The sequence below is a fragment of the Peromyscus leucopus genome, chromosome 19 (assembly GCF_004664715.2).
Source record: "Peromyscus leucopus breed LL Stock chromosome 19, UCI_PerLeu_2.1, whole genome shotgun sequence".
Classification (NCBI taxonomy): domain Eukaryota; kingdom Metazoa; phylum Chordata; class Mammalia; order Rodentia; family Cricetidae; genus Peromyscus; species Peromyscus leucopus.
In genome coordinates, this window is record NC_051079.1 from 25,135,200 (window position 1) to 25,150,658 (window position 15,459).

Consider the following 15,459-nt stretch of genomic DNA (forward strand, 5'->3'; position numbering starts at 1 on the left):
TAGGTATGGCCCCAACTCAAGCTGGAGTGACAGCTAGAGAGGCCCTCAGTGGAGGAGTCCTAGGTCTTAAACAGGACCTTCTGTGAGGAGCTTGAATCGGTCCCTCTACGCAGAAGAAAAGTCTATGTAAAGTCCTGGAAACTGTAGCCGATCTGTGGACTGTAGGGATCCTGCAGGACGTGAAAAGATGAGCCTCACCGAGATTGTGGAAGAAGCCTCCCAGGGACAGCAAGTCTTGGGGTTAGAGAACAACTTTGGCACCAACTATTTGGTTTCTTCATCCGAGAAATGGAGGTGATATCGAGAAAGAGAGAGAGAGATGGGCAAGGGCTTAATGAATGCTGAAGATAAATATTATCAGTTGAATTCAAGAGGGCATGATCAGGCTGGGGTAGCTGGAAGGTCTGAGAGGAGGAGGAAGAGAGAGGGAGGGAAAGGCTGGAGACTTGTAGAGCAGGTGGGTATGTGGGGGGGGGACCCTGTCCTCCCACAGGTGCTGGAGACTTGTAGAGCAGGTGGGTATGTGGGGGGGGGGACCCTGTCCTCCCACAGGCGCTGGAGACTTGTAGAGCAGGTGGATATGGGGGGACCCTGCCCTCACACAGGCTTTGGAGACTTGTAGAGCAGGTGGGTATGGGGGGGACCCTGCCCTCCGTCACATGTGCTGGAGACTTGCAGGGTGGGTGTTGGTTGAAAACTCAATAGAGAAGAGAAATAGCTCAGCAGTTAAGACCACTGATTGATGTTCCAGAGGCCCTGGGTTCAATTCCCAGGCCTTTCAGGTGTCTGATCACACCAGGATAAAAAAACAAAACAAACAAACAAAAACCTCAGTAGAAACTTTAATAACAATGTAAACCAAAACATTCCTTTTTGAGGGGCAGAACCAAGGTGGCTTCCCTCCTTCTCGAGAAGAAGCGGTCTTTCCTGCCTCGCCCTGCCTAAACGTCCTCTCTGTGCACACACTCATGATAGAGTTATAGGTAGATGGTGTGTATGTGGCATTTCCTGTTCACATTGTGTTTTCCCCGGGAACAGTATTCTCTCCAGTTCCCAGTCAGATTGGACAGGTGAGGATCTGGGCCTCTCTCTCCCAGTGTTGAGGTGGAAAACGGGGAGACTCCAAGACCAGGCAGTTGTTTTCATTTCCCTGAGAAAGTCAGGCCCCCTGGACCACCTGGCTCCCTCCACTGCAGACCCTTAACTTTTGGCTTCTTGAGTTTGCTGGGGGGTGGTCCTCAAAAAAGTGCACATATTCCTAAAATGAGGCTCCCCCGGCCCCTCATAGATGCTAGCTTAGAGATTTTCCTTTTCATGGCGGCTGGGCTGCTCAGGTATGTGTGAACTTGAGGACGACCTCAGGAGTTATCCTCAGGAATGCTGCCAATCTCCTCTGAGTTGGGGCTTCGCATTGCCCTGGAGCTCATCAGATAGTCTAGGATAGCTGTCCAGTAAGCCATAGGGATCCTTTGTCTCTGCCTCTTCAATGCTGGGTTTACAAGCCCAGGTTCTGGGGATCGAAACTCAGGTCTTCCTACTGGCAAGGGAAGCACTTTTATTTCCGGAGCGAGCGAGATCTTCCACCACAGAGCCTTTTCCCAGTATGCAGGGCTTGACTCTGTACTGGCTCTAGGCTTCAAGGACCTAGCTGCAGGTCCTTTCTCTTCTTGGGTCAGGATCTTCTAGCTCCGGTTGCTGACTCCCAGGGAGCAGGTCCCTGCTTGGAGTCTGAGTGTCTCAGCTTTCCCAGATACAGTAGGAGAGGAGGGGTAAGTATTGGGACATCCTGGAGCACACAGTCCAGGCATTCTGCCTCTCTTTTCCTTGTATGGCCTGTGCCAAATAGTGCCTGGCAAGGAGGACCAGAGTCTCCAAGCAGCCTGGAGTAAGCATGTGCGTATGTCCACCGTCTTAGGACTCTTTCCATGCAGGGTGCGGTGGTGCACACCTTTAGTCCCAGCACTGGTGAGGCAGAGACAGGTGGATTTTTTTAAATTCATGGCCAGCCTGGTCCATGTAGTGAATTTCAGACTAGCCAGGACCACATAGTGAGACCCTGTCACAGAAAGAAAAAGAAGACTGTTTCCATAGCAAGCACCTTTTTACTTAGCCAACAGACTTATTTGGGGTGACTATGAAGAAACCAGCTAGAGGTTAAGGGGAGCTAAACACCTCCCCTAAGGGACCCATTATCTGACAGTAGGTAGGAAGGAACTGGCTAGGTGTCCCCAGTGCCTGGGAGGAGTCACTCCTTGTGGCCTGGGATGCCAAGGGTCGGGGACAGGTAACGCATTCCAGATGAGCTCTGCCCTTTGACATTCCACCCCGACCCCAACTGGGTTAAAGCCCTAAGTCCATACACAGATGGCGTGGAGGGTGGGTATTAGTCCCAGCTCCAGGGAGACCCACAAGCAGAGAGAAAGCAGCTGTGGGAGGCGATTTCGCTGCTCCCATACAGGCCATGGCCTGTGGCTGGAGGCACCCTGGTGGCTGCAGTTAACTCCCTGTTATCTGGACCCCACTTGATATCAGACTGTAATACTTAGCACCAAGCTGACCTCCTGGTGGGTCTAGGGGCTGTGCTTTCTCTGCGATCTGGCTGCGGCAGCTCCTCCCTCCCGCTCGAATCCCTGAAGACTGCATAACTATCACTCCGGAATGACCGGAGTCCGGGGCTCATTCTATCGCTCTCTGAGAAGACATCAGCTGCAGGATTAGCCCAAACGGGGCAGATAAGGGAGGGGACCTTGTCAAAGGGCAGGGGCGCAGACGGAATAGGTGCAAAGACATACGGGCTCACATCAGCTCTTTTCCCGCAGCTCTTTTTCCTGTTGCATAGGGCTGACATTTAGTTCTCTTAGGGGTTATCTGAGCGTTGCTTTGTTCCAGGTACTATTTCAGACTCAGTTCATAGGCCACGGCTCTAGGGCGCTACTGTATGGGCAGGAGCCTGCCTCCTGAAAAAACCAAAAACGTCCTTTCTCTGATCAGTTTCTTCATCTGTGAAATGGGACTAGGACTCTGCCTCCGTTCTTCCGGTGGAATTAGTGTCTACTGAATGCAGGAAAAGTGGTCTGGGGAAGGGTGCGGTCTTTGAACTGAGAGTCGGCGGACCGACGAGCACCTGAGCTGGAGGGTGGGCAGCCAAACCCTCCCTCTCAATTCCCATAGCTTGTTGCCCCATAGAACAGCTGAACAGGGGGCAGAAGGTCGGCGGATTTTCCCCGGAAGGTGCGTCTCCAAGCCCAGGCATCTCTTACAAAGGGGGTGGGGGACATGTATTTATTTGTAAAGTTGCACGGAAAAAGGGTGAAGCCGGGCGCGCGGGTGAGCTGAGCCTGGGCGGACCTCGCCAGGACGCTGGATTCGGGAGGCGCAGGGGCTGCGGCTCCAGCTTCAGAGCCTGCGGCGTCCAAGTGGCCAAAGCTGCTCTGGGAGGGAGGCCGCGGGAGGAGGGAGGGAATCCGAGGTGGAGTGGGGGGGGGAGTGAGGGAGCCGCTAGTCCGGTCCGGGTTTTGCCGGCAGCCCCCGGGCAGCGTTCGGAGCTCCTGCCCGGGCGGGCGGGCGCGCGGCGCGGCGGCAGAGGCGGCGGAGCCTGAGCTGGGATGTAGAGGCGGCGGCGAGAGCAGGCGTCCGAGCAGAGCCAGAAGAGGAGAGCCTCGCCCCCGACAGCCCGGCCCCGAGTCCCAGCCTGTGCCTAGCCATGCGCGCCGCCTGCTGAGTCCGGGCGCCGCACGCCGAGTCCTCCGCCCGCCGCGCCGCGAGGCGCTGCGCTCCGGGGTGATTAGTTGCTTTTTGTTGTTTTTTAATTTGGGCCGCGGGGAGGGGGAGGAGGGGCAGGTGCTGCAGGCTCCCCCCCCCTCCCCGCCTCGGGCCAGCCGCGGCGGCGCGACTCCGGCTCTGGCCCCGGGCGCGGCGGGCGACTGGAGCGGAGCGCACCGCGGCGGTGCCCAGAGCGGAGCGCAGCTCCCCGCCCCGCCCCTCCCCCTCGGCCTCGCGGCGACCGTGGCGGCTCGGACGACTCGCAGAGCCGGTAGGTGTCGGGCCACAGCCCTCCCCCGGCCCCCCCGGGAGGCCAGCCCCCTCCCCTTCCCCGCCTCCCTCCCTCTCCTCCCCCGGGGATCCGTGCGCGGCCGGGGCCGGAGTTCGCTGCAAGTCCGCGGAAAGTTTGGTGGCGCGGGTTCCCCCGAAGTTCAGGTGCGGAGAGCCAGGGATGGGGAAGGAGGGGTCGATGTTTGGGAGGGGCGGGGGACGCCCGCAGCCTGAGCCGCCGGGCCTGGGAGACCTGGCTCCGGTGATCGCTCGGTGGCCGCTGCTATATCCAAGCCTTCCCAAGCCGCAGTATGCTCGGTCGCAGATCACTGAGTTCAGACAAAAAGAGGGGTTTTAGGGTCGAGGACGGCGGGCTGGGAGCGGAGGAGCGAGGCTGGAGCTCTCTCTGCGGGGGACGCTTCCTTCCCAATCACTGGTGCTCGCGGGCGCCGGGGGTCCTCACCTCGCAGTGCTGGGCGGGTGCTGCGCCTGCGGGGGCGGCTGCTTGCAGATCTGCGGCGCGCACTCCCCGCATCAGACCCCACTAGCTGCCCTGTGTTTGTGGGCGACCGTAACTGCCCCGAGCGCCTCGGTCCACGCGTGGCCGTGCCTCCCCTTCGACTTGGAAGAGGCGGCGGCCACTTCTGTGTTTCCGCTTCGGCTCCTCGCCCCCGCTGCCTGCAGGGTGCCTGGCGGGCTGATCAAGTTTGACCTTTTTTTTTTTTTTCCCGTCAAAGTATATCACCCCCACCTTCGCCGCCCAGGCGGCCTCTCTTCTGTCCTCTACGGCCTTGGGGAGTCTCTGACCGCCTCTCCGCGTGTGCCCAGCTGCGTGCAAGGCCGGGGACGCAGAATGGGGGGGGGTGTTCCTCAGCTGCAGGGCTGCAGGGGGCGGGCATCCCAGGCTCCTGCCACGCTGCTCTGGCCCCGAATTTACCCCCGAAGTCCCGCCCGAGCCCCCTCCCTTTCGCATCCCTGGAGCCGGGGGCTGAACCGCCGCGAGAGGAATGTGTTAATTTTCTGACTGGGGGAAGTTGTCCTCACCCGGAATGGGCTGTTTTCCGGCGGGGAGCGCGGGGTGCTCCTGGCTTTGTTTATATATAGGTTCTACCGAAAGTGAGGGACCCCGATTTTTAAGTAGGGGGCCTGTCACAGGAGCTAGTGCGCAACGGAAGGGAGCAAAAAAAAAATTTCCCTGTTTTTCCTTCTGGGGGAATCGTAAGGGGTGCGCAGAGTTGGGTTGGTGCCATGGGTTGCAAGGAGGTACCATTAGATTTGGGGGGTTCTGTAGTGACTCATCTCGAAAGACTTGGTCTCTAGTCTTCCTGAGGAGGGGGTGAAGGTTTGGCAGCTGCACCCTACTTTGCTCCCCGGGACCCTGGGTGCTCTGAGAGTTGGGTCTTCCAGTTGGGGGTGCCCAAGCCGAGATGCGGATTAGGCCCTTGATCCCCGCCTTTCCCTGTGCCCCCGCGCAGTTTGGAGCCCTGGGTTGGTTTTGTAGTGTGGAGAGCCCTCCCTTGCCCCGCGGGTTTGCCCAGGAAGCGTTGGGGAAGGGGGCGTGTGATCGCTGGCCCTCGCCCCCGCCCCCGCCGGAGCCGCCCCAGGGCCGCCGGCAAACAGAGTCCCTTTCAAGTTTTCCGCTGGGGCCGCCTGGCGGGGGCTTGCGAGCGCGGTCGCTGCGGACTTGTTTGGAGCGCGGTTTGCACGCCCGGCGCCACCTCAGCTGCCCCCGCCCGCGGGCTTCGGAGTGGACGGTCCTAGCGATGGCGAGCATTTAAATGAGATGGTTAGGGGGTGCCTGGGGGGTAAGCTTGACCTGACCCTTTACCGAGAGGCTCCTGTGTCCTGCTTTTAGCTGGAAATCCTTCCCATCCCTTTTTTTGAGAGGAGTGAGTGCGGGGAGACCGGCCGCGGCTACTTCGCCTGTAACTGCATGGTGTTGATTTAGCAGTTCCTTAGATGAGAGTCAAGCTGGAGCTTGTTGGGGGGGGGGGTGTAGTGGCTCGCTTTGCAGCTGTCACCTCCCCGCTCAGAACGGAAATTGTCCTTCTCCTTAGGGAGGAGGGAGGGGTGACAGTTTGATTTTTGCCCCGGGGAGGGGTGGGAACAGCTGAGGGAGGTTGGCCCCTGGGTTCCCAGTCCGCCCGGATGGCTCTGTAGCCTCCCCTCCCACCACCCCCCCTCGTCCCTGCAGGAGCCGAGTTCTCTAGGGGAAACCCCTAGCCAAGCTTGCGTCGGTCCTCCCCCCCCCCTTTCCAAGGTGGGACAGAGGGTCCTCTGCTAGCTGGGCCCTTGGCTGGCTGCCTTAGTAGTGCCTTATTTATGTGTGTGTTTGGGCCCGTTTTCCCAGCTCAGCAGGTGACCCTGGCCGGCCTGGCCCTCCTATCTCCCCTGTTGACTTACCGGAGGGCCAATGGCCTCCCCTTTATCACGTGAGGCCTGGAATGTCCACCCGGCTGGGCTGAGCTGGGCTGCATGGGGGAAGGGGAGGGGAGGGGAGGGTTCTGAATCCGGGGCTCAAGCCCCTCACATGCTATGTGCCCGGGGCTTCCATGGCGTGACCCCCACTCTTGCTGTTTCTTTTCTGATACCTATTTGGCAAGTGTGAAGCCGGGGCCCATAGGAATGTGGGGGCATGGTTGTCTCTGTAGACTAAGTACCCCATCTTCTTCAGGTCCCCACCTGGTTACTCATGAGGGCATGCGATGAGGTGGAAGGGATGAGAGAGCTTTGGACTGAGCCCAAAGCCTGTGGACGTCCTAGGGCGCAGGGTGAGGTAGAAAGACAGAGGGAATCAGGTGGGACAGACCTGGTCCTGCTCTGGGAATTCTGTGTGATCATGGAGTCACAGCTGATTCTCCAGCATTGGCTTTCACTAGTCATGGATGGGGCAGGCTTGACTACTGTCATTACATGTAACTCATTTACTCATTCTCTGACAGGCAGTAGAAGTTACTGATCACTGTGCCATTCTGGGGGTGCAGCTGGGTAGAGGGGCTACCTCCCTGCTAAAGCTGCCCCCTCACCCTTTCTGCTTAGTCTCATTCTGGAGCTGTGTGTGGCTGTGTGGCTGTGTGTGTGTGTGTGTGTGTGTGTGTGTGTGTGTGTGTGTGTGTACACACGAAAAGTGTCCTTGATTAAGTATATTAATAGTTAAACTCTCACTCATAGCTGGAACTCACCAGACCACAAAAAGCCTCCCCGGTTATTCACGCACTACTACCCAACAAGAATATCCCACTGAAGTTTTTTCTCTTGCATTCTCCAACTTCCCCGTCACTCTGCCTGCCCTCAGTTCCGAGCCCACCTTCCCAGGCTGCCTACAGTGAGAAAGGACTGCCCCTTCAGGGACCCAGAGGCAGAGATGGGGTTGTGTGGCACTGTGCTGATCTCCTCTGTGAGAACCTGGGTGGTATATCTGTCTTGGAATCTGTGTGTAGAACGGATCTGTCTGAGGATGTGGAAGTTTAAGATGTGTGATTTTGTGAATGGTTATGAGGTACATATACCTCATGCACTCACGTCAGTATGTCTGGAGGTTGGCTGTTTCCCTGTAGTGTGTGTGTGTGTGTGTGTGTGTGCGTGCGCGCGCGCGTTCTGTGTGTTTCGAGTATTTGGAATTTTGTAGGGTTTGTGATTTGTATGTGTTTGTTTTGAGACAGGCTCTTACTATGTAGCCCTGGAACTTACTCTGTGAACCAGACTGGCCTTGAACTCACAGAGGTCTGTCTGCCTCTGCCTCCCTAGTTCTGGGATTGAAGGTGTGCCCTCCCACAACTCCTGGCTCCTGGCATGAACCTGTTTTATATGGACTTACAAATGTAGAAGCGGTCACTCCTTTAGTGGTGTGTCTGGAGTGGGAGTGTTCAAGGAAACCTAGAGTGGGCACATTTGAGCTGGGTGGGCAGTAGTCAGTGGCTGGTGGCTGGATTCTCTCTCTCTCTCTCTCTGTCTGTCTGTCTGCCAGTCTGACTTTCTTTCTGAGTCCTTCCCTCCCTGCGTGTGAAGCAGAGAGACTTAAAACCTTCTCTACTCCGGGGTGCCCCTCCCCCGTCCCCAGCCGTAACTGGGCAGCCTCCCGGTCTGCCTGCCTGCTGGGAGTTTTGGAAGCCATGGAGGGAGACAGGCTGGGGCCGGGGTGACAGCGCTTATCCACAGCGATGGCAGCCTGTGATTATAAGAATAAAAGGATTTTAAGGTCATGGGTGGTTTTTTTTTTTTATGTTTCTCCCCTTGCGGAGCTGGTGGCGGCAGAGGTCTACAGCTGTGTGTCTGCAGGTTACGAGTGTGTCCCTATGCAGGTAAACATCAATGTGTGTGTGTGACTTACCTGGGAGCACAGTCACGTATGTGCATGCACAGCAGAGTCTGTGAGAGGGCCTGCCTGTCTGCCTTGACCTCTCACGTGAGAGTCCGTCGGCCTGTCCTGGATTACTAGGGGGGGGGGGAACGGACAGACGGACGACGACATGAACGTGGTTCCCAGTTAAACTTCCTGCTGCTGGGCATCCCTTGGAGCTGGACAGTCTTCTGAGAGAGTGGTCTAGCCCGAAGCCTGCTCACTACCTATTTCCCCTCCCTTAGTTGAATCTTTCTGGCTTGGAGAGGAGCTGGACCAGTCACCTGGACAAGGCCACATCTCGGGGTGTCAGCGCCCCTGGCCCTGCTCCAGCCTCTGTAATTGCATTCTGCTGCCTAATCCCCCGCCAGCTCAATTAGATTGCAAATTCTTCTTCATTTCCTGCCTCTTGATGCTGGCCTCCCTCTGGGCTCGCAGGGATTGGGGGGTGGTGGGCAATCCCTGCTTCCCTTCGGCTAGCTCTGGGGAATCTGGGTAGGTGATTAGTTCCTGGTACTGTGACCCTAAAGCTCAAGTCAGAACCCTGGGGACCAGCAGGACAGGGAGGGTTCCACCAGCCCTTTTGAGCCAACTGCAGTATCCCTCTGTCCAGAAACAGATTCTCTATTAGCTGGTTCAGCTACCTGTAGAATAGGCAGGTCCCTTGTAGCCAGGCCCCTAGGCCGGACCTTGACCATGGCCCCATAGGCTGTGCCCAACTCCTCCCCTCACAGCACTTACTGCTTACCCAGCACTTTAGTCTTTTTTCCCCCACCAGACAGGATCTTAGTATGTAGCTCAGGCTAACCTCAAGACTTACAGAGACCCTTCTTCCTCTGCCTTCTCATGGGAATGTACCAGCATTTCCTGATAACTGTTCCAAGCCATAATGCTTTTAGGGGCCCGTGGGACCACCAAAGCCTTCCACTGGATCCCCCTAATACCATCCCTGGACTCCACCCAGACAAGTACCCATGAACAGCAGGACTCAAGAACATTCATCAGGCCTGGCTGTGAATCCTGGCCACTGTGGCTGACTGTATGACCTGTCTTCTTACCTCTGTGTTGGGACAGTAAGTGGCTACCTCATGAGACCACTTTTAGATTGAATACAAAGACTCAGCATGAGGAGCGGGCCTTATAAGAAGTTGGCTTGGAGGGGGGGGTTGTTTTTGTTTTTGTTTTTGAGACCTGGATCTCTCTAGCTTGGATTGTTCTGGAATTTGCCATGTAGACCAGGCTGGCCTTGAACTCACAGAAATCCGCCTGCCTTTTCTGGCATTAAAGGCATGTAATACCACACTGGGTTTAGAAGTTGGCTTTTATAGTGTCAAGAAAGTCTTCCCCAGTGAATGGGGCCGTGGGGGGGCGGGAATGGATGTCTCTAATAACCAGGTATGTGATCTTGGCTGCATTACTCTCCCCATCTGTAAAGTGGACCGATGGGACTGACCTCGGGGCATCAGGAGGTGCACAGGACACAGGATGCGTAGCCCCGACAGGTTTGCCACGTGCTGTTTTACGTTATTTTCCTCACATGAAGCCTGGCCTGGGTAGAACTGTGTATAGACATGGAGGGCAAGGGACTGCCAAGGTCATGAGGACTGGTAATGGGACCAAGGAAGGACCTGCTGGCTCAGCTGGGCTGGGGGGCACAGCCTCCCCTCGCTGCTGGTCACTGTGAAAAGTGGGGGCTCGGGTGGACCTTCTTTTTTCTCTCTGGGGAGGGGCGTCTACCCCCCTCCCCAGGCACCATGGCAGCCACGGTGCTGACAGGTCTCCTGGCTTCCTCACTGGGGTGACTGGCAGCTCTGGAGGGCTGGCTGAACCCAACTCAGCCTGAGGGGAGCGTGGACTGCAGAGGTCTCTCTCCTGTCGGCCATCCCCATGGTCCCTCCCGCCCTCTGCCTGTCCTCTGGGGGACAGGCTGTGACAGGGGTGGGGGCTGCTCCCAGCCTCAGGCTCTCCTATGGCTTGACTGGCTAGTCTTCTGAATTCTGTGACCTCTGTCACTCCCTGGCCTGGGCTCTTTAATATTTCATGGCCTTTCAAGTCGACCCCCCGCCCCAGCCCACAGGGCCCCCTTTGTCTGCTCCCCCGTCCTCCCCCGCCCCAAGCATCTCTGTCCCTGAGTTACTGACCCAGCGGCTACCTCCACCTTCTCCCACTGTGACGACCACCCCATCGCCTTCCCTGTCTCCCCCGACCCACCCACTCTACACCTCCGCTGGGGACGCCCATCTCGTGTCTCCCCTCCTGACATCTCTGACCCGTCTCATCTGCCTTTCCTCCATTTTCCTCTTCTGTTGGTCTCCCCCTTCCCAGAGGAACAGAAACCGTGGCAACTGGTCGGCCTGCCTGTCCTTGCGCCCTCCGCCCCTTCCTGCCCCCTCCTCTGGCCCGGCTGGCCGGCTGGCTGGCTGGCTGGCTGGCTGGCGTGAGAGCTGGTTTTATTTATTTTTCTGTTTGTTTGGGAAGAGGGCAGTGGCAGCCCTGGGCCTGGCTGCCGCGCTCTGCTGAGAGCAGCGGGCAGGCGGCCGCGCTGGCCTCCCAGGAATGTGGCTGGGACGCCCTGCGCCGTATTTACTCCTCTCCAGCTGCCGGCCTCCACAGGGCAGAGCCAGGCCTGCCCAGTGGCCCCTGGGGAGCCTTGGACTCAACTCTGTCCTGTCTGGCAGACCCCACGTGTCTTTTGGGGGGACCAGTCCCCCCCTTGCCTCTGACCTCTTCTGACCTCCTCAGGCTCTCTTGGTCTGCCTGCAGGAACGCTTGTTTGCCATGCTGGAACGAGCCTACAGTGAGGGTACTGGAGGCCTAGTACCCGGCAGCCACCCTGTCTCCCCCCCAGGAGCCTAACCTAGGCCTGTAATCTCCTGGTCAGAACTAGGAAAAAACCGTCATTCCAGGCCCCTCTCCGCTGGGTCTGGTGCCTGTCTTGGGCGCAGTTCCTCAGCTCTGCTCAGATCAGGGGCAGGAGTGACCCAGGTGCAGAGTCAGAGCAGCTGAATCCCTCATTGCCCTCCCACAGGACCGTATGTACACACCTGAGTGTGTGTGCGTGTGCGTGTGTCTGAGTGTGTGTGTGTGTCTGTGTGCGTGTATGTGTGTGTGTGTGTGTGTGTGGTGAGACCTGCTTAGTCACAAGCACGTGCTAGGTTGTACTTTGCTTGGAGACAATGCCATACTTCCTGTCATCGGCTCCCTCATTCATCAGATGCTTGCAAGGTTTCGGAGCCTGCTCTTTGCCAGGCTTGCAAGTGGGATGTGGCAGGGACGCCTCTCCGTGCCCGAGTGCCTGGCACCGTGTGAGTGTTCAGAGGTTTTGGCTCCTGCCGTCCTCGGGCTCGGCCCCCACGCGCACATGAGAACGGCTAGCCCACCCTAAGCCCTACCAAGGGATGTGACTGTGTCGGCATCCTCCCGGCCTGTTTTTTCTGCTTTTCATCCCCACGCTAGACTGGGGAGCCGGGTGTTGTTTGCGCCCGGCTGTATATATACAGCTGAGGAAAGAGAGGCTTAGAGTCTGATTTGACACTGGCAGGCGAGTCCATGACAGCCCGGGAGGACCCTGAGGACAGCTAGAGTTGCGTCATGTGATGTGATGCTTTTTGTACCTTCCCCTCGGCCTGAATGTTTACCAAACACAGGTCTGGGTCGCTCCCACCCCAAACCTCATCAACCCACCTCCCACTCCCGCCCCCAACTTCATCACCCCAGCAGAGGAAGGTTGACTAGGTGAGTGAATGAATGAATGAATGAATGAGCTGGCAGTGTGAGTGAACTTTCCCAAAGTACACAGGGATGTGGGGTTAGATGGGCTGCTGTGTAGACCCCTGCTGGCTCAAGGGAAGTGCTCACCAGCCAGCACTGAGAGACCAGCGACCTGCTGGGCAGAACCAATGGGCAGGTCCTACCTTCTCGGACCTCGGTGTTTCTATCTGTCAATTGGGCTCCAACATGGAGTCTTTTATTGGCTGGCCACCAGCTGGCCTCAACTGGGGCCAGCCTGGGAGGTGAAGGACTGGTGGGAAGCAGGAAACAGTGGGTGGTGAAGACAGGAAGATAAAGCCGGGAGCTTGGCTTGGAACCTGAGAAGCAGGGAGACCAGTGCTGACCTGATGTGGGCTGGGCCCTCCTTTGGGGGGGGGGGCACAGGCACACACACAAACACCCTGCCACCAACTCTTGCTCCCCCACAAGCTCATTTCCTGACATCTGTGTAGTTAGTGGCCCTGTATGCCAGGAGGAGGTGGCCTGTCCCCTTGGGGTTAGACGGGTTCCTCCCCCGGCTCATAGTAAACCCCAGCTTTATGTCATTTCCTGTTGACCCTGATAGAAGAAACCCAGTCCCCCTCCTGACCAGTGCTCTCCCCAAAAGCTAGGTAGGAGGTTGGTTAACTGGCCCAGCATAGGAGATGGAGGTGGGCTGGACACAGTGCCTCCCCAGGGCTGCTAGGTCTTGGCAGTTTAGAATTTTTAGTGATAGCAGTCTAGAATCATAGGCTGTTGGCCGTGAAAGGATGTTTTAAGTTGGGATTTATGTCAGGTTGGGATTCTGTAATCACCGAGGAGTGAGTTCTCCTGCGGGAAGGAAGCATGAACGGCCATGCTTCGGTCTCCTTGTTCGATGAGAGAGGACTCTGGGGGCTGGGGCTGGGGGCTTTCCTGGGGTCACAGAGCCTGGAGAAGACCTCAGGCGACATGAGGACGAGTCCTGGGACCGAAAGGCCAGTTCTGCATGCAGCCTGTGGGCTCTAGGCCCAGCCAGGCGGCAAGGGCCGTGGCTGGCCTGTGGGCACAGGAGGGGTCCTCCCTGTGGCAGGCTGCCGCCTGCTGCCCACGCTTCCCGAGGCACCAGCGTGAGGAGGAAATGCAGGCTGTTGCTTCCAGCGACAGCAGGCAGGGCCGGGCGGCTTCCCAGCTCCCCCTCTGACTCATGGCTGCCTGCAGCTCCCCTCCCATGGGGTCCTCAGCAACCCCATCTGTGCAATGGGGAGAAGAGACTCTGTCTCCCACAGTGCGGTTCACTGCCACAGCAAGGCTAGGAGTCTTCCCAAGACCCCTGTGAGGCTGTGGAGAGTGACAGCGTGATCCAGAAGGCCTCCCAGCACCGAGAGCTTCCCGCGGAGTTACTCTGGTCTCCCCGGCAGCCTGGGAAAGGGGTGACTGGGTTCCTGAGCAGAAAAATGTAGGTTAATGGGGTGGGTAGATAAGAGAGGGAGTTGAATCCGTTTCTTTCAGGATGAGAGTGGATGGGAACCCTGCCCCTCCCCCTGTGTGTGTGTGTGTGTGGGGGGGGTCCCTCCTGATTTTGGTATGTCCATCTGTAAAATGGAGCGTGTTATCCCGCCAGGGCCAAGTCAGCATCTCCACTGGATATGTGATGGGTGCTTGGGGACTCTGAGTCAAGTGGCCCATCTCCCCGGGAGAAGGGGATCCTTGGCAGCAGAAATGGGGGAGGGGGTGACTGGGTCACAGAGGTGAGTGGAAGGAGCTTGGCAACCAGACTGTGGCCAGGGGAGAACCCCAGCTGCTGTCCTAGGAAGACCCGAAGAGCTGGATGGGAGGCAGTAGGGGGCAGACTTGGCCTCCCTCTGGCCCCCCTCAGGTCTGCGCGGAGTCATCCCAGCCTGGCAGCTGGGTGGGTGTGCCGCTCACCGCAGGAGAGCTGGGGCGCACCCCCTCATGCTCTGTAGAGGGGGGCTATGACTGCCAAGAGGGCTTGGGCCCTCATCCAGACTTCAGAGCCTTCTGATGCCCCCAGCTATGTCCCGAGCTACTACCTGGGGGGCGGGGGGGGGAGCTGGCAGGTGCTCTCTCATTGGCCCAGGAGGATGGGAAACCCCTGGAAGGGCCTCCTGGGATGTTGGGGGAGCAGTAGGGATGTAGTCAGCTGCCACCCAGACAGACTGGCTTGCTTGAAGGAGCCTTCCCTGGCTCCCGTGGCCAGGGACTGGGGAGAATGTTGTGAGAATTGAACCTGGTCTCTCCTGCGCTTTCTTTACCCCAGCTGTCCACCAAGCTCGAGGCTCTAGTCTCTTCCCATCCCTGGCTGCGTCTGCAGAACCCCCTGGGAAGGCGGGGAGGAGGCGCAGCGGGCTCAGAACAGCGGGCGCCTGCTCAGCCAAGTATTTTGCAGGAGCTGTCAGAGACAGACACGTGGGGAATTCAGTGCATGCGGGGCTGGGGGAAGCAGCGGGTGGGCAGAGGAGGGGAACTGTGGTTGCCTCCCGGCCTGCTGAACCCTGTGGAGATGACTGACCCCCCCACCCGCCACCCCCCACTACCAGAGCCGTGTGGGTTTGGAGATGGACTGATCCTATCCAGGGCCCAAGCTGGGAGAGGCTCTCCTGCCGAAGTTGGGATCCAGACAGGAATTCGGGTTGTGCCCGACTGTCGCCTCCAGGAAATAGCAGCTGTCACACAGACACACACACACACCAGCCTGGCACAACTTGTCCCCTGGCCAGTGTCCGGTTGGGTAGATTGGAGGAGATTGGTGTTGCCCAGTCTGAGCAAGGAAAAGGCAGAGTGGAGGGAGCCGTGTTTATAAGCTTCAAGTTTATATTACGGGGAAGAAACCTCTCAGGCTTTGTAACCACTGCGCAAAGACCCCCAACTTAGTTGCTTTTATGAAGTATCCTCAATAAATCCTGCTAGGCAGGACAGAGCCTAGAGCTGAGTAATACATGATTTTTTGTTGTTGTTGTTGTTCACAACTAAGACCCAGGCATTCACTGGCTCAAGGTGACTGACTGCCCATCCATCCTTCCCTCTGTCCTCATGTGGGTGGAGCCAATGAGAAGAGGTGAGCTTTGAGGGGTGGGGCTAAATTTAGTCATCACTGCGTAGCTGAGGCCTCTGGGAGCAGCTGTTGGTGCACAGACAGAGGCCCGAAGCTGCATTTAGTCTGGACAGAAATATCCTACCACCCACCCACCCACTGCTTGGGCAGCCAGGCTGTGGGCTTGTTCCCTGAGGGGCAGCCTGCCTGGGCCTGGCGACCCGGCCAGGGCAGGCAAGATGACCCGATAGGCTTTCCCAGATCAGGTTTCTATGAAACAGGAACCGCAGCCGGAGACTGGACC

The 15,459-nt window shown here is 57.9% G+C and overlaps 1 protein-coding gene across 4 annotated transcripts in view; it reads left to right on the forward strand.

Annotated features, from left to right (window-relative positions):
* The first annotated feature begins 3,581 nt into the window (after positions 1 to 3,581).
* Cxxc5 (CXXC finger protein 5) overlaps positions 3,582 to 15,459 on the forward strand; it is a 32,516-nt gene continuing 20,638 nt past the window's right edge. Inside the window, exon 1 of one of the 4 annotated variants that reach the window (XM_037197082.1) lies at positions 3,582 to 4,033. The gene's annotated coding sequence lies outside the window, so the exon portion shown is untranslated. Of the gene's footprint in view, positions 4,034 to 4,100; positions 4,198 to 15,459 lie in introns of those variants that run through there. The other 3 variants (XM_028886761.2, XM_028886763.2, XM_028886762.2) reach the window with 3 other exon arrangements.